Source organism: Ipomoea triloba, chromosome 7, assembly GCF_003576645.1.
Source record: "Ipomoea triloba cultivar NCNSP0323 chromosome 7, ASM357664v1".
Classification (NCBI taxonomy): Eukaryota; Viridiplantae; Streptophyta; class Magnoliopsida; order Solanales; family Convolvulaceae; genus Ipomoea; species Ipomoea triloba.
In genome coordinates, this window is record NC_044922.1 from 5,362,987 (window position 1) to 5,383,203 (window position 20,217).

At 29.6% G+C, this 20,217-nt stretch overlaps 1 pseudogene; it reads right to left on the reverse strand.

Moving 5' to 3' along the window:
- Positions 1-4,790: 4,790 nt before the first annotated feature.
- On the reverse strand, positions 4,791-7,088 carry LOC116025483 (annotated as a pseudogene).
- Between the last annotated feature and the right edge of the window lie 13,129 nt (positions 7,089-20,217).

The window sequence follows — 20,217 nt, forward strand, 5'->3', positions numbered from 1 at the left end:
ACCTTTCAGGAATGAATTATTCTTGTGTTCACATGGGAGATTGCCTAATTTTCCATCTTTTTAAAACAAAAATTTCCTATTATTTTCACCTAATCGTTTGAAAATTCTCATTTTATTGCCAAAAATTATGAACCATGGGACCGTAACGTAATGAATGCCGGGGATCCATACCTTTTGCCCCAAATATTGAGGACAACTTTTTCATATTTGGTTTGCTAGCTGTAGCCATGGGAAAAAAATAATAATAAATAATTTAATTTTCCATTACTAAGCAAACACTTCCATTCCTACAAATTATGCATAATGCATAATTAATTAATTAGATTGCTAGCCTTTGGTCTTCAAATGAAGCTTCCATTTTATTTTTACTAGTATCACATACACGACAATAATGTTTGTATTTTAAATTTATTTCAAAACAAAGAAACTATAGTACAACAGATAATCTAGGGAGATAAGAGGGTGAGATCAAGGGATAATATACTTATAATAAATTAAATGGTAAAGGATAAACAAAAGAGATCATAATACGGGCAAAGGTAATGGCGGTCAAGGAAGCTCTAACCTGGTTAAAAGATCTTGGCAGAAGTAATATCATAGTAGAATCAGATTGTTTAAACTTTTTTGTTGCTTTTAATTTGTGTTACTTAGTTCACTCGTATGTCGATTTGGTTGTTAAGCAATGTCATATGATTGCTAGGGACATTGGGAACGTCTCTGTTCATCATGTCAAAAGGTCAGCAAAAAGTTGTAGGTTTAACTCTTAGAGAACAAATTAAAACTATTAAACTCTACTACAATTTACTTAGTACATCGTATTTTAAAATTTTAGTGTATATCTTTATTCTTTATAACTTTTTCAGTTTTGATATTTCATCTGCAATATAGAGAATTGACAACCTTCTTCTCTAAATTGTTTCTCTTCAATTGTTGGCATACCGTCCTTATTTTTCCTAAACGAACCTGTTAAAATTAATTTTTTTTACAAATAAAATATTAAAACTAAAGTAGATTATAAATAAAAAAAAAACATAAAAAATACTAAAATATCAATGCACTAAGTAAAATTTTAGTGGAAAAAAATTTTCTAACAACCAAATAATGTATAAAATTATTTTTCCCAAACTATAGGAATTCTAATTCCATGGAATTTATTTTCATGCAAATCAAACGACACTGAAGGTTAGATATTTCATATTAAACATCTAAAACAAAATTTGAAAAAATTAATTTATTTTGATCTGCTGAATGATATGAGATTTCAAACATTTAAAATCAATTAACCAATGCATGCATATATGGAATATGAAATAGCTGCCTTGACGTGCCAAACAACAGTGTCAAAAGTTGTTCCAGAATTTTTTTCAGCATTAATTAATTATGCATATAATATTATAAGAACCAAAGATAGATTATATCAAATATTAATTATTAGGCGTATGGTTTAATCCAAAACTTGCTTTAAAAGTTTTCTTTATTATTATTATTATTATTATTATTATTATTAGTATTATTATTTATTTTTTTCTTTATGAGAAAATTGTGCAATGTATAACCTTTCGTAACGCAGCAACTCTCGCTAGAGGTTGCATAAATGCATGAATTTTGTGAAGACGTACCATCGCTGCAACTATCATTAAAAAAAAAAAAAAAAAAAAAAAAACTGAAATTACATTTTTTGAAAAGAGTAAAATAGGATGACAAATCATCCTTCAAATTGCTTTCATACATGTTCGGGATATAAGAACGTAACGTATTATATATTTTCAATTAATAAATTATATATCTATTAAATTAACATATTATGTATACAATTGACATATTATGTGTTTACAATTAATAAATTATGTTAATTAACGTATTAACGTATTATGTATTGACAATTAACTTATTATGTACCTTCAGTTAATAAATTTTGTACTGATTACAATTACGATATTACATACTTTTAATTTATCTACAAGTACATAATCTGTTATTTGAAAGTATATAATATCTTAACTACATGTATATGATCTGCATATTGTTTTTAGACTAGAGTCTACAATGCAAAATGGACCTGATCCATTGTATAATTGCCTCTATTTAGTATTTACTATTGAAATGATTTAGAATGAAATGAAAGTGGGCTAACTTGTGCCATGGTCAATTGGCCATATTGAATTGGCTGAGCCGTCTCGCAAATTATAGTGTGGATCACGGTTCATGTTGCACTGTAAATCAGAAAAAAATATTTATTTTTAATATACTAAATGTACATTATTTATGTACCTAAAATTTATTATTTGATAATATATCAAATAATAAACCTTCAATATTCAAATAATTCACCTTCAAACATGAACTTTAAGTATATTAAAAATGGGAAAAATATTATATCTACTCCCAACTTTTGCTTCGCACGCAAAATCTTGATGTAGACATTTGTATTAGGACCTACATGAAAAAAGTAGCTTATCAGTAGTGCCGGCCACATCAGAAAATAAGATTTGAAAGTCCATGTAATAAAACTCTTAAAATGTATCTTATGTCCCTGGATTAAGGCAAATTATGCTATGGACCAGGGTCCACCTTACAAGGTGAACTCAGGTTCATGATCACAATTTAAAAACTCTATGTTCATAATTTTAGAACTCTATATTCACAATTTTAAATCTCAATATACAAAATTACATTACTCAATATTCATAATTTTTGAACTCTATATTTACAATTTTGTTATATAGATTCAAAAATTGTGCTATACTATTGAATATAGAGTTCTGAAATTGTGAACATAGAGTTCTGAAATTGTGAATATAGAATTTAAAAATTATGAATATAGAGATAAAAATTGTTAACATAAAATTTAAAAATTGTAAACATAGAGTACTAAAATTGTGAACATAGAGGTGGACCAGGTCCATGGCATAACAACCGATGGTATAATGATTGGGCTACGGTTGGCCTGCTGATTAATAGAGTAATAGTCGCTTCATGGGCCAACTACTTCGTACTACATGATAATATGATATGATCCATTTTGTTTATAATGCTTATAATTTTCTTGTTATTATTTGTTGAATATAGATTCATAAAAAGCTCCAGTCTGAGAGAAATAAGAATTAATCTCAGTCTATCTAAAAAAATCGGATGGATCAGATCAAATTTTTTTTAGAAAAATGCATTGAAATTTTCCTAATTATCCTCAACTTTACTATGCAAACTTGAATACTAAAATATGCAATTCTCATAATTTTTCAGGTTTGCACATTTAGTATTAACATTTTGTACATTTAGTATTAACATTTTGCATATTTAGTATTAAAATATTTCACTTGCAAAAAGCGAAAGTGCATTGCACTTAGGGTTTAGATTTTAGAGTTTATGATTGAATTTTTAATTTTATTTGGTTTAGTAGTTCACTTTTTACTGCTTAAAGTCTAGCATTTACGGTTTAGATTTAAAATTTAACTTTTTCGTTGCTTTTATAAAATTTATCAAGTTTGCATATTTAGTTGTTAAAGATTGCATATGTAAGTGTTCAAGTTTGCATAGTGAAGTTGAAGGTAATTACGAAAATGTTACCGTGTATTTTTATTTTTTTTAAAATCTGGTCAGATCCATTGAATTTTTACAAATGTAAGACTTAGATTAGTTCTTAATTCTCTCCTATGCTACTATTCTCAGAGGATCCTTATTTAGCCTATATATTGTTGGGAAAACATGCTGATAAAGTGAAAATAAATATATGTTGTGCCGTGGTATAACCACGTACTACCATAGAAGCGAATTCGCCGGTTCCGGTGTAGGCTCACAACAACGGTGTGACCCCCGAAAGTTAACACAGCAATCCCCATCTTCGTGCACACAGAGCCGGGATTGGAACTTACACACCATCATTAATTTATGGTGAATAATATTAAAGCATGAGTAAGTCATGAACCACAAAACTTTTCGTGACTTGCATTTTTCCCAACAATCCCCACAAATGCAAGTGAATGAAAAGGAAGACTCTGAGAAGTGTAAAGGTTTGACACTTAAGTGCTAATGAATGAATCTTGAGCCCAAGAGATAGGTGCGATTCTAAGGCACTTCCTGTAGACCCAGTACATACCAACCTTGGGTTGGTTGCGTTGGGAGATCGGGCCGGCTAAGCATGAGCTCTAAAGTTTACTTGAGAGACTCGGGGTTAACCAAAGACTACCAAAGGAAGTGAAAATCATGTTGACTCGCGGTCTCGGGGTTGGCCATGACTCGAGCTCAGCCACAAGACATGGGAAGCGAAGGCTACAAAGATGAATGGTCCGCGGGGTTGATTTCCGGGGTTGGCTTTTCGAGTTGACCTTTGGAGGCTCTCGCGGTCGATCTGTATGTCAGTTGGGTATAATCCTATTCTTGTGGAAACTCCAGAGGAATTAGTTAATATGAGTAGTTTTAAATAGCACCCTCCTTGTCTCAATAGAGACATGTGTACTTTGTTCAATTACTACAATATGCAAACAACTAAACAAGCAATCTCATAACCATCTTTGTCCTATTATTTATTATTTCCATTATTCCATTCTTATTATTTTTATCTGCAATTATAATTAATTAATTTGGACCCATTTCAATTATTAGCTCCATCAAATAGATTAATGGCTCCTTTTATATATCTCCATTTCTCTCGTCTCCTCTCTTACTTTATATGCTATTATCAATTGCACAAGATACAACAATTCACACCCGAAAACATTATTTCATTTACAATAACAATAACCAAACTATCACAAGCAAATTATCCGCAAATAAAAAACAAGTACAACACTTTAAGCTAGCCAGAGATATGGAAAGGAATCTGGCGAGAGAGATGATGAGGAATCTGGCGAGACAGATGGTGAAGAATCTGGCGAGGGATTTGGCGAGACAGATGGTGAAGAATCTGGTGAGGGAGATGAAGAGAGAGATGGTGAGGAAGCTGGAGAGGGATTTAGTGAGGGAGTTGACAAGGGAGAAGGTGAGGGAGATAGCAAGGGAGAAGGTGAGGGAGATGGCAAGGCAGTCTTATTGCAAATTGGTGGGTTTTGTGTTCCAATAAGTATGGGTTTTACATTGGAGCATTTGGATTTGGCACTATCTCCATGGAAGGTCAAGCTAATGTGACCAACCACAACTTTCTCGCATGGCACCTTTCGACTGCATATGAAAGTCACTGCGTTCTCTGTTGCAGATGTGCCCTTTATGTTGTCATAGCTCACGTTGCTGATCTTTACAAGGGATGGTTTCTACAAATCAAAACAACAAAATCTTAACAATGTTATTGCATTTAATTTGTATTTGTGAATCTTTGTAATGGTATGCATTAAATCCATTTGATTGAAAATGGTAGAGGGTATATATGAAGGTTGTGTGTACCTCTTTTTGGCATTTATTATAAGGGCAATATTCTTGATCTATCAAAATTGGATTGTTGACGTTGTGCATGACTATATCATCACAATGTAAGTCAGTGACCACTCCAAGGTAAGAATTTGGCCATGTTTTCACTCTAACACCATTATCCGTGTTTATAAGTGTGCAATTTTTTATAAAGATACCCTTCAGAGGTTTTTCACCAGGTATTTTGCCAAGGCTTCCCACACTGATGCCATATCCCGGCCCACATGTCACATTTTTTACATGAAGATTTTCTGTTCCATCTCCAATTGAGATGCAAATCATCCCCCGTCGCTATGATAGTATTTTTAATAGTAACATCAACTATTCTCGCAACATGAATTCCATCAGTGTTAATACTAGTATTGGGTGCAATAATGGTGAAATTGTCGATTGTTAAGTTCTTGCCTCCAAAAACATTGACGTGAAACAATTTGCTATTCAGAGAAGTTATATTTTGAATCACCGAATTTCTCAAAAAATTCAAGCTCAAATTCTGTATCATACAGTCAAAAAGAAAAAGTTAATTAAATCCATAAACACAAAAGCTGCATCACTTCATGGCCACATATAAATCAAATCAAAGAAATCATTCTAAACTTTAGACTTACATTGGGAAGCTTATTGCAAGATCCAATTGTTCTACCACAATCATTTTGTAACCAAGCTAGAGCTCCTTGGCCATCAAGAATGCCACCACCAGAGAGTGTGAAATTATCAACGTATTGAATTGTAAGCCATTCCCTTTTTGGATCAAGTGTGTTAGGATCAAGAGGGGCTTTCAATGTAGCATGGATTTGAAGGCGAATTGGGGCCTTGCATGGACCTGAAAGCACTACTTGGCTCATTGGATATGTGCCATTTGGGATCAAAATAGTGCTTGGGGTTGTATCTTTACATGCTTCATTCCAAACATCCAACAATGCCTAAAACATTAATACATAATCAAATATTAAAATTCAAGAATTTCTAGTACGTTTTGTATATACCTGGTAGAATCATATATGTTATTTGAATTTATCAAGTATTATATCTACATTTGTCGGTACAGTACATTTTATAGAAAAACATACCATGTATGATTGTATTATATACAAAAATACCAATGCCAATTATACCGTAAAATTTTTCTAATAATTTACTGACGTTATTTGAGTTTATTGAGTACTATATTTGCATTAGTCTCTATAGTACTTAGTACAAAAATAATATACCATCTATAATTATATCAGGTACAAAAAATATTGATATGAATTGATACTGTAAAAATTCTCTAATAGTAACTTACCACACTGATATCTCCATCAAGTATTGTGCCATATTTAGTGACGACGTTCAATTGGGCATTCTCGGAATGTGCTAATAATAATATTAATACAAATATTAAGCCACAAAGAAATTTTGGATTCATCTCTTCATTGACATTTTCTTCTCGATCTTATAATTGATTTGAGAGATGAATGCTGAAGTCATTTATAGTGATAATAATTAAACTGACTCCCTCTGAAGTATTAATTTTTTATTTTTCATTTTTGTAGTTGTGGACAATCTCAATCAAGTTGGTTAGGTTGTTTATTTTTTTTTTTGAGTACTACTGACTCTGTTATAATGTAGTATCTGTCCATAGCTACTTTCGCAACGTTTTGAAGTACAAAGAGTCAACAGTCGCCTCCACTGAGGCTAGAACCCATTCCCTTCCATGTGGGAGTGTAAACTTGGTGCCACTAGAACACAAAGTCTTTGGCAGGTTGTTCATTTGGTAACACATAAGATTACAAGTTCGACTCATAGCAAGAGGAGACTATAGACTTTTTTAGTTTGAGCCTATCAGGCATCAGCTACAGGCAATCTAAGCTAGTTTATCCAATGCACACTATCAGGAATTTTCAATAATTGCTTAGCTATTTTAGAGGTCACAACTTTGTAGTTAATCTTCTTATTATTTTCTGGAAATATTTTATTTAATTTAATTTTTTTTTTGTGACGATGAAAGCCTGTAGCCACTATTCAAGGTGTACATTAGGTAACCCTGTTTTTGTGCGTTTTGTGTAATAACATGCAAACCAACACACATGAGAAATAAATTATACTATGAAGACCCTATGCGACGGGTTCGACTGAGAGAGTGTTGACGACAATAATGAAGAATCACACTCTTGATCTTCTGGTATGAGAACCATATTTCACCCACTCGACTACCCCTTTCGAGGCATTTTATTTTTATCTTTTTTTTAAATTATTTTTTCTAAGTTAAGGCATTCAGTATTTCAGTACATAGGTGTAAACAAATCAAATATTTTTAATTCGATTCGTGATTCAAATTCGAATATTTCGATTTGAATTCAAATAATTTAAATTCGTATTCATATTTCGAATCGAATTTTATTCAAATTCGAATTCGAATCAGAATAATTAAATTAAACATGTGTAAGAATTGCAGTTTCTAATTTAATTAAGGCATTTAGTATTTATTTTACACCATTGTGTTAATTACATTTTATCTATAATTAAATTAAACATGAGTAATGAATTGCAGTTTCTTTTTATATTCAATTGTCAGGTTAATTTTTAACAAATTAAATCAAACGTGAGAAATTGATGAAATGTGAAACTATAGTGAACTAAAAAATAATAATAATAATAATTAAATACACATATTAATGCCGAAGTTTCACCTTCATATCTATATCAAACTGATGAAACTTGAAACAACAGTGAGCTGAAAATTAAATGCATCCATGCATTTATATATAAATAAATTTGAAGTTTCACCTTCATATCTAGCTTATGTTTCTCAAAATATTTTCATGGAGAGACTATATTCCTAACTTGGGCATTTCAGTATTATTAGTATGGTCGAGGTTTTGAGTTTTATAAACTTATATATGAGTAGTGCTAAACACTTATATCATTTATATGTTTTTATTTATAATCTCGAATTTTTAAATTTGTGTATTCCTAGAATGAGAAATCTATTGAAAAATGTTACCAAAATTCAGGATTTTCTCCAACACTTTGAAGGATTAGAATAAATTGAAATAGCATCATAAAGTAGGCTTCTCCCAAAATTTTGACCACCTTTGAGAGAGAAAACAAAGAGTAGTTATATGCATCGTAAAATTGGACAATAGTTTCCCACCACCTACATGGTTAGAAATTAGAATAACGCTATTTTTGTCGGAAATAAAATTGTGGATGAATTTTTTGTTTAAATAAACCAAAATGGTTTCGGGAAGTGGGCTTCTAACCAAAAATTTCACCACTTTACAACGGTTTGGTTCACAGAATGAATTTGGAGGGAATATGAATGTTATTCCATAGGGAATAAAATAGGTAAGAAATAGAATATGAATTGTATTCTATTGTTTAATTTACTAAAGGAATAGACTTTAGGAATTGTATTTGTTTGGTTAGTTAAAGGAATAGAACTAATGAAATAGGTTTTAAAGACATAAATACTTTATACAAAATAATAATAATAATAATAATAATAATAATAATAATAATACATATTTATATTAAAGAGTTATTAATTAAGGACAACTCAAATATAAGCAAACATACATGCATGTGTGTATGTATGCATAATAATAATAATAATAATAATAATAATAATAATAATAATAATAATATTATTATTATTATTATTATTATTATTATTATTTTTTGTGTGTGTATAGATATAATTTATTTAAATATATATTTATTGATAGATAGAAATTATAAATAATTAAATATATAAATATATATAATACATTATATTTATTAAATATAAATATTAAATAATGTGCAAAGGGTATTTTTGGTATTTGTAATATAAAAGCTATTTTCAAGAGCATGGGAATAATACCAAAGCCCCCTAAGGAATGGCTATTCACTTTGCAAGGTAATATCTCATTCTTATGAATGTTATTCCCATATGACAAAATAACCAAAACAAACCATGGAATAAATCTATTTCAAAGAATGTTATTCCATTATTGACCTATACCATGAACCAAACATATCATTAGAGTACAGAAAATAGTGACTTAGAAAAATATAAGTTATATGCATTGCAAAATTAGGTGAAAGTTTCCTACAACCTATTACCTATATGATGGATGCAAAAATGATGTCTTTGTTGGAGATATAGTTGTGGATGGATTCGTTATTCAAATCACTTCAATGAACGAAAATTTCTAATTATTAGTCATAAAAAATTTCTTGACAATTTGAATTTAAAAAGAAAACAAAAATTTCATGATGTTTTGTTAAGAGTGGACATTTCGATTCCATTTATCTCAATCAAACCGAACCGAACCAATTCAGTTTTTAATATAAATCAAACAATTATGTTTTTGACAAATTGAATGGTTTTGGTTTGGTTCTGTTTTAGTTTTTAATATAAACCATCGGTCCGGTTTTTATTAGAACCGAACTGAAAATCGATTCATTATATATACACCTAAATGCTTATTTTATTTTTAAAATTAAAAGTACTCAAATATATATACTACTTCCTTTTTTTTTTTTTGAATACAAGTGACCCTATTACATTGTAGTATATGTTCATCTATATTTTCTCAATCTGTAGAAGCACAAAGAGTCAATATCGCCCCAACCGAACCAAATTCGAGTCAAAATCGAACTCTTTCAAATCGAAATCGAATAGTTTAATTTTCTGGTATTAAATTATTATTAATTTAGGGAATAGTTTTCCACCATTACCAATTGGTGATTCATTGTCATTCCAGGAACAGAGAGCAAGTGATGAATGGCGGAATGGATAAGAATATAGAAGATGAAAAATGGAGGGACTAAAAACTGACAGCAAAGGTTACGGATAACGTGCAAGATAAATCCACCTTACAAAACAAATATTCTTAATTCGTGTAAAAATAAAAGGGCATAAAGGAAAATAAGAATTTTGAAGTCAAAACAAGAATCACAAAGTATGAAACAGTGAACAAGAAAATTAAGAATCAATTTCGGTCTTATAATTATAAAAATCAGATGGATTACATCAAATTTTTTTTAAAAATATAGTGACATTTTTGTAGTTATCGATTGTCAATTTCACTTTGCAAACTTGGACACTTAAACATGCATTCTGTAACAACTAAATATGCATTATTGAATAAATTATAAAATTAATGAAAAAAAACTAAATTTTAAATCTAAATCGTAAATGCTAAACCCTAAGCAATAAAAAGTGAATCATAAACCAAATTGATCTAGCAAAAATGAGTGATGGTAAGTGTACATGTGTGAATGTCGTCGTTCCACTAAGGATTGGGGATATGATGACACGCAATATGTAATCACAAGAAACTAGCCACTAGAATAAGGAAATCAACAAGAAGCTAAGAAAATCATAACGAGGTTGAGGTTACGGTAACTAAACAAAATAACACAAATACATATTAACAAGAGATAAACATTAAATAAAGAACTAGGACTCAAACTAGGGAGCATTATCATCTAGATGTTTTAACAACCTATGGGATTAGGGAGAACAAGTAACAAATGAGTCAATTGGGAATGCACATAGGTATCATAGTCTAAAGCCACTCTCGTGAGCAAATAAACAAGGATTAGAACAATGAATTGCCCTACTTTCATGGTGTATCAATTCCAAGTCCATCAAGCACACAAAAAATCTTAAACCCCCAATTTCCTCTATTTTCATAGAAGCAAATTAGGTTTATGCAATGGGTGGCTTGAATTCATCACCCAACTCTCGTTGAGGCAAAGAATCCTCCAAATACATGGCAATGAATGTGTACATCAAACATTAGCAAGATTCAAACACAAAACATTCACAAACACATGAACCCTAGGTTAGAATTCTACTCATTATGCAATAAACACAAACCAAGTATCAAGATAGATAAAATAGCCCTAGTTCAAGCGCAAAAGCTAACTACTCAGACATTATAAGCATAAATAAAGCAAAAGCACAAGTAATAAACATAAATCTTGCAAAAGAAAGAGATTAAAGGTAGGAGAATTTATGTATTGAAAATGGAAGAACAATCTTGAAATGTTAGAATCCAAGCTTCAAATCCAAGATTGCAAGCTTCAAAAGTGTTAAAGAACATAAATCTAAGCTTTATCTAACACTAAAAATATGAAATGCATGAGTAGAAAATAGGTAGGGCTCAACCTTGGGTCAAAACCGAGTTAAAAAATGCTCAAAATGAGCTTAAATATGAACAGAGTGGGCCGGGGGTGGCACGGCTATAGGCACGGCCGTGCAAAAAATAGCCCAAAATTGATGTTTACTGCCCGATTGGCACGGCTGTGCCTTTTGACCTTCAAAACTTCCAAACTAGGCTTAATTGTCTTCATGAGAGTTGTAGCCTTCGAGTCTTCTTTCTAATGGCGCAAGAATCACCTCATTTGGACATTCCTAGGCCAAAATATGGTCCAAATACTAAGACGTCGGTGTGCAATGCGAGAATTGCAATGTTTTGATCTTTTACTTCTCTTTTGTTTTGGTTTGCCCAAATGACCAAGACCATTGAAAACACAACTCTTATTAGGTTCCTATGGAAGTATTGCATCCATCTCATTAGCTTTATATATATATTTAGCTCTCATTGATTCCAAATGCATCCAAAATGCTCCATTTGACTCCAATGCTTGCCAAATTGCATGAAAATACTCATCTTTGCTCCTAAAGTTTTCCAAACCAAACTCGTTGCAAAATAACACAATTTAGTCATAACCTCATGAAATTTGGAATGATCTATAGGCAAAATGGATTAGTAAAAGGGAGAAAAATATAGACAAACAAGCACTTATCAACTCACCCACACTTAAACATTTGCTTGTCCTCAAGCAAAGGCAATAGATAGATTGTCAACCTAGCAATTAATGAAATTGATCATACTCCCACTTTGCACAACCTATCAAACCACAAACCAACTTGCTATAACACAACTTGTTTCAAGAATCACCTTAGCTTGGTACACAAGTTCCATTCTAAAGCCAATAACCAAGCACGCCAAAATGATTAAAGTGTGTGACTATTTAGTGTGCAGAAATACTAAGTTGAGATTATGCAAAACTTGGCATTGAATGAAAACTTCACACTTGTTCACAATTGAGGTTAGAAGAGATATAACTTGAATGAACTAAGGAGCAAACAATACTTAAGGACAAAACAAAAATTACCCCATATTACCCCTCCAAAAAATTACCGAAATTTAAAAAATAAAAATAAAAACCAAAAAATTATAAACACACACATCCACTAAATAGAGAGTCTGAATTTTTCTATAACTTTTATGTGTATGTGCACGCGCGCAAGATTATCTTGACAAATTAATGGTTGTGATCTCATCATAAGTAACTTAAGGCAAATAATGTAATTGATTAAATTTATAAATAATCCACTATCAATTATTTTTTTTCAAGATTTAAAAATGATAAAATTAATACAAAAAAAAAAAAAAACACATGATCCACAAGATCAACATTTTTTTTTATCCACAAGATCTTTTCAAGATTTAAAAATGATAAAATTAATATCAAAAAAAAAAAAAAAAAAACACATGATCCACAAGATCAACATTTTTTTTTATCCACAAGATCTTTTCAAGATTTAAAAATGATAAAATTAATATCAAAAAAAAAAAAAAAAAAACACATGATCCACAAGATCAACATTTTTTTTTATCCACAAGATCTTTTCAAGATTTAAAAATGATAAAATTAATATCAAAAAAAAAAAAAAAAAAACACATGATCCACAAGATCAACATTTTTTTTTATCCACAAGATCTTTTCAAGATTTAAAAATGATAAAATTAATATCAAAAAAAAAAAAAAAAAAACACATGATCCACAAGATCAACATTTTTTTTTATCCACAAGATCTTTTCAAGATTTAAAAATGATAAAATTAATATCAAAAAAAAAAAAAAAAAAACACATGATCCACAAGATCAACATTTTTTTTTATCCACAAGATCTTTTCAAGATTTAAAAATGATAAAATTAATATCAAAAAAAAAAAAAAAAAAACACATGATCCACAAGATCAACATTTTTTTTTATCCACAAGATCTTTTCAAGATTTAAAAATGATAAAATTAATATCAAAAAAAAAAAAAAAAAAACACATGATCCACAAGATCAACATTTTTTTTTATCCACAAGATCTTTTCAAGATTTAAAAATGATAAAATTAATATCAAAAAAAAAAAAAAAAAAACACATGATCCACAAGATCAACATTTTTTTTTATCCACAAGATCTTTTCAAGATTTAAAAATGATAAAATTAATATCAAAAAAAAAAAAAAAAAAACACATGATCCACAAGATCAACATTTTTTTTTATCCACAAGATCTTTTCAAGATTTAAAAATGATAAAATTAATATCAAAAAAAAAAAAAAAAAAACACATGATCCACAAGATCAACATTTTTTTTTATCCACAAGATCTTTTCAAGATTTAAAAATGATAAAATTAATATCAAAAAAAAAAAAAAAAAAACACATGATCCACAAGATCAACATTTTTTTTTATCCACAAGATCTTTTCAAGATTTAAAAATGATAAAATTAATATCAAAAAAAAAAAAAAAAAAACACATGATCCACAAGATCAACATTTTTTTTTATCCACAAGATCTTTTCAAGATTTAAAAATGATAAAATTAATATCAAAAAAAAAAAAAAAAAAACACATGATCCACAAGATCAACATAAATTGAAAACCTGGATAAGTCTACACTTTTTAAGTGTTCTCATTATTTTTAACATAATGCGCGTTTATTTTTAGGTAATAAATTAAAAATAAACCTATGAAAAATAAATCTGTAATACACTAATAATGAACAATTATGTTAGTATATGGTCGGATCATCATAATCTACAGTATAGTAATTGTTAACAAGCTACTCTTACATCATGTTTCGTTCACGGAATGAATTTTAAGCGAATAGGAATAGTATTTTATAGGGAATGGAATAAGCAGCCAGGAATAGAATAGGAATTGTATTATATTGTTTGGTTCGCTAAAGGAATAGACTTCAGGAATGTAATTTCAGTGTATGGTTGGTTTAAGGAATATAAATGGGATGTGTTTAAAAGAGACATGAACACCCCTATACGAAAAATATATTATTATTATTATTATTATTATTATTATTAATGAATTTATGTATATACTTCAATGAATATAATACATTATATAAATGCATATATATTTAATTAATTACATTTCAATATATAATGGTTAATAATATAAAAGTATATTTTCGGTATTATAGTATAAAAGCTATTTCCAAATACTTGAAAATAGCTAATACTAGGGGGTCCCCTAGAAATGACTATTTCCCTTGCAAAGGGAATAGCTTATTCCCCAGAATGCTATTCCCAGGAATAAAAGGACGAACCAAAGTTACCAAACGATGAAATAGGTCTATTTCCGGGAAAGATTTTCTATTCCCGACCCATTCCATGAACCAAACACACTGTTAGTAATTTAATTAGAAATGACTATATACATGTGTATGTGTGCGAGAGTGTAGCATTTATAATAACAAGATAAATATTTTTTTTTTTAATATTGTTAAGGGACTTACAAGAGAGTATATATATATTCTTGTCAAAAAAGAAAACGCAGATGCCCCTTGTGATTAAAAATCAAATGTCATATCAACAAAAGAAACAAAATTGTAATTTTGAGATGTATAATTTTCACGGGTTTATTGAAATGATATCCTTTTGATGGTGCGGTGTATGATTGATATAAATTGCATAATGCGCAAGGCTAGGATTTAAGGTAGAGTAATGTATGTATGTTGGGATTTTGATGTTTCACGTTCACGAGAAGAAAGCAAAGTAACGTACGATTAAGAAAGTTGACTTGGAAGTTGGAACGGTGGTTAGTCCCTCCATGCATGCATGCATGCATGTGTGACAATAACATCCGATTATACTCTGATCTCACGATCGAGGTGGCACGCTTTTCTATTTACCGCTATTACATTTTTGGCCGCCAATCCCCCACTTGTCACATTTTATATATCAATAAGTCTTTTGATCTGTAATGTTATCTCAAATGAAACATATAATATTTTTTATTAAAATATAATTAAGTTTCTATAAAAAAAAAAATATTACTTCAATTCCTTGGTTAATCGAATTCCTTGGTTAATCGAATTAAGGCTGTATTTGAAAAGCAGGAAAATGATTTTTGAAAAATGAGTCATTTTTCAAAAAACAGTTTCATTTTATGTGTTTGGTTGCATCTTGAAAAACTGCCTTTGTGTTTGGTAATATTATGAGTTAGAATAGTATATATTATGAGTTACAATAACGTACTTTATGTGTTAAAATAATGTACATTATGCGTTAGAATAATGAAACTTTTGAAGTAAGATAATGTATTTTATGAGTTAGAATAATGTACATCACATTTTAAAATAATCTTATAATGTACATTATAAGTTATACAAATGTATATTACAGTGGATCGCGTGAAAAAAATTACGTGAAACGATGTGATTTTTGGATCATAATCGACACAACACGATAATAACTATTGAGAAAACGGCTCACCCGCCAACTTGAGGAATAAAAAAACATAAAACATTAAAATAAATAAATAAATCCTACTTGCTAACCAATCAGTATATTGCATACTGCGCCCCGATGTGGCAGATTCCATTGGTTGGCCACACCTAGTGGTCTTAGTTTTTATTTTATTTTATTTTTTTTGAAAAAAAAAACATTTTCTAACCCCCCAAATATTGACTATTAGTTGTTTTAGTCTGGCAAATGATACCATAGGCCAGCAGGGTCTACCTTTGTAGTGTAGATCTTATTCTAAAATAATTTTCAGGTTATAGATCATTCAACAATTAACATATTATGTATATGTAGCTAACATATTGTGTATAAATAAATTTTATACACATAATATGTTAATTGTATATACTTAATCATAGAAAGCACATAATTTATTATATATCTGAAAGTACATATAATATGTTAACTCTAAACATATATTCTGAATGTTATTTTGGACGAAAATCTACGATGCAATATAGACCCTGGTTCGTGATATAATTGGTTTTAATCTCCAATCCTTAAAAAACACAAAATATTATTCACAATTTTACAATATTGTACGTAGAAATAGTTTTGGCCCCCAAAAAGGAAAATGTAAATGTTACTCCGTATTTCTTGCAAATTTTAGTCATATTGATACATAAAGTACTAAAATGTTTATGAGAATATCTAAAATATTAACGCCGTCCTATATTTTTATTCATTAGAGGACGAAAATGACCCACAATCTTGCAAATATGGGAATGCATTTTGAAGTTTTTTTTTTTTTTTTTTTTTTTTTTTTTTTTTTTTTTTTTTTTTTTTTTTTTTTTTTTTTTTTTTTTTTTTTTTTTTTTTTTTTTTTTTTTTTTTTTTTTTTTTTTTTTTTTTGTCAGGTCATGAGGTATCATGTACAAATATTAACTCAAGTCTCTAGGAGGCACCTTAACCCCGTACCATATTCAAACTAGTCCCTATTCGCACTGGGCCGGCCTAATTAAGGGGTAAGGTGACACCTTAAGTGCTTACTACTATGCCAAAATGTATAATTAGTAACGAAGACGCACATTTATCTCCTTCTACTTGCATAGTAGTCAGTGCTACATTTCGTTGGCAAGATGTTGGACTCGACTCTCCGAACTAATGACCTGCTTTGATACTAATTGCCAGGATCAAGCGCATATCACTACGCCAAAATGTATATAGCTAGTAGCAAATGCGCAACTTTATTAGAGTTAGCACCACATTTTGATAACAAGATGTTGAACTCGACTCTCCGAACCACCACTCAACATAAGGTGTATTCCATTAAGATTTTTATAAATTTACAGACTTTTTAAAAATTTAAAAGTTTGAATGTATCAATTAGTAAATGATTAGCTGAGTGTTTTGCTAATGGTTTTTTATTTTTTATTTGGGTTAAATGATTTACGAAGTGTGTCTCACAATTATTTACTAAGGAGCAATGTAGCAAAAATCACTATCGGCGCCTGGCACCGTCCTACCGCCTAAATTATCACCATAATCGGTGGTGTAGGATGCTATTTAGTCAACCTCTTTTTTAAAATGCGTTATTACGCTCAAAAAGATATTATTTTGAGTGAAATAACCCTAAATCGGTTCAAATCCTAGACGATGTTTTTTAAGTTAATATTTAATATTTTAGTATTAAATATTGAAGTATTAAATAATTTATAATTATCAAGTCTTAGCTTAAAAATAAAATAAATAAAACATACAACATACGAATTCAAAAATGGGAAATGGGAAAAGAACATTCGAATTCAAAAAAAAAAAAAAAAAAGTAACACAGAACACCGAAAAAGAAAATAAATAAATAAATAAATAAATATGAACACGTAACAAAGTACCATTAAAGAATTACCAATTAATTCTTTCTCTTCAAAACCTCCTGGTGATTTCAACTCAGAAAATGACTATAACCGATACATGTGCTAGGAAAGTTTATGCTTTTGTATTCTTTAATTTAATTATAGTTGCATAATTAAATTTGATTATAAACTTGTTATTGCTAGTCTTATATGCACAGAAGTTGGTGATAACTAAAAAAAAATTGGAATAAGGGTCAAATAGGCCATCGAACTACACACGAAACTGCAATTAGGCCATTGAACTAAAAAACAATGCAATTGGGTCCCTGAACTACACAAATCCATGCAAATTAAGTCAAAGTGACTTGTTTGACTTGATTTTCCGGTTACCAACTTTAAAAATAATATTTTAAAATAATTTAAATAAAATAATTAATTAAAATTAAAATTTAAAATTAAAAAAAAAGTACCCAATTGACTTGTTCCTGTTTTTTTTAATTTTAATTTTAATTAATTAATTAATTTAAAATTATTTTAAAATATTATTTTTAAAGTTGGTAACCGGAAGATCAAGTCAACAAGTCACTTTGGGTTAATTTGCATGAATTTGTGTAGTTCAGAGATTCAATTGCATTATTTTTGAGTTCGATGGCCTAATTGCAATTTCGTATGTAGTTCGGTGGCCTATTTGACCCTTATTCCAAAAAATTTTAATACAGTAAACTTTTTCTTCCTCGAATCTAGTATGGAATTTAGACACATGCTCAATGAATAAAGCTTCCCTGTAATAAAGAAAAATGAAAGGAAATTCTGAAAAACTATTTCGAATATAAGTTTTTCAAATATGTATATATTTACACTAATTTAACACTAATAAAAAAATAAATCAAAAATATTCAAAAGGTATATATTTACACGAATTAACACTATTAAAAAAATAATACAACAATATTCACGATTACCTTTGGTTGGGTTGAGCTTCCCTCAGCTCCTATGTGGTAAATAACTCATGTTTGGACCAAATATTTTGTATCTACTATATATTTGTTAGACTTCTATTCATTTTGAGCCCCAGTTATTATTATTATATTTATATATATAATATTTATTTAGGGATGATGATGAATGAATATGTAAACCAAGCTAAGGGCGGCAGCATGCATGTTGTAAAAGGAAACAATTTATCAATTTTTATTATTAACTTTTAATTTGAAAGGCATCTTGACTATTGATTTTATTTAAGATTTGATCATCTTATTAAATATTTGTTTACTAGGCGTTAAATTTGAGGGTATGAATGTAAAAATTGACTTGTTATTGAGATTAGCAAATTGAATTCATAAACTTCATACACTAAGTTCATTATTAGTGAGAATGCGAAGAACAAGGTTGATGCATATATAAGTCAATTTGGACCATGATACTAATAAGTCTTGACCCCATATTTGAGGTGATTATATTATTTGTTTTAACACCCTTAGCTTAAATCTGGAGATAGAATTCTATTAGCTAATTTTTACATTCTTACCCTTAAATTTAATGCATATTAAACAAATATTAATTAGAGAAGCAAATCTAGAACAAAATCAATAGTCAATGAACTATTTATAATCAAGATGATCATCAGAATTGATAAATATCAATAGTCAAGCGAACGTTTCTGGAATTAACTCTTTGTAAGTGCTAATATACATACTACGACGATATTTGGGGTTTGAAGGGATTGCCCTCATTTTCCGCCAGTAATGTTGGTTACATGTTTTTGCATGATTGACACAGATCGAACTGGCAGCATGTTGTTCACATGGCAGTTTGGTACGTACTGTTCCTCTTTTCAATACCCTCAAAACAGATGAACACCATCATATCGATCCTTACCTTGATTATAGAGTGATAATTTGATAAATATTGGCGTTGGGCAAAGGCGGTGAAAGGCTAGCAAGTTTAGACAAAGCTAAGGAGATTATTGGGCGAAAGTCGATGAAAGGTCAAATGTAGCACTTCACTTCTTGAAAATGTGAAGGTAAAAAAAAAAAAAAATTAAGTTGCGTTTTTGCCATGAGTTATAGCTTGGTGTAATGGTAAGGGATTTATCCTAATTAATCAGTGATATCGGGGCCACTGCACAATTAAAGCTCTCTGGTGAGTCCAACACCTTATTTTTCGAAAATGTAGTTGTCAAGGGTCAAGTCTAGCACCTTGCCTCTTGAAATTGTGATAGATAAAGAAATAAAGTTATGCCTCCACTAACTACGAGCTAGTGTTACGTACCCGTTTGATGTTAACAATTAGTGATATCATTTATTACTAATTTATTTAGAGCTATTATTACAATTAGATTATAGTTGTAGACATAAGCTCAACCTCAAAAGAAATGAATCCACCGTATTGGATGAAACTTTCACATGTCTTCACTCATCCCTAAATACCAACTGAG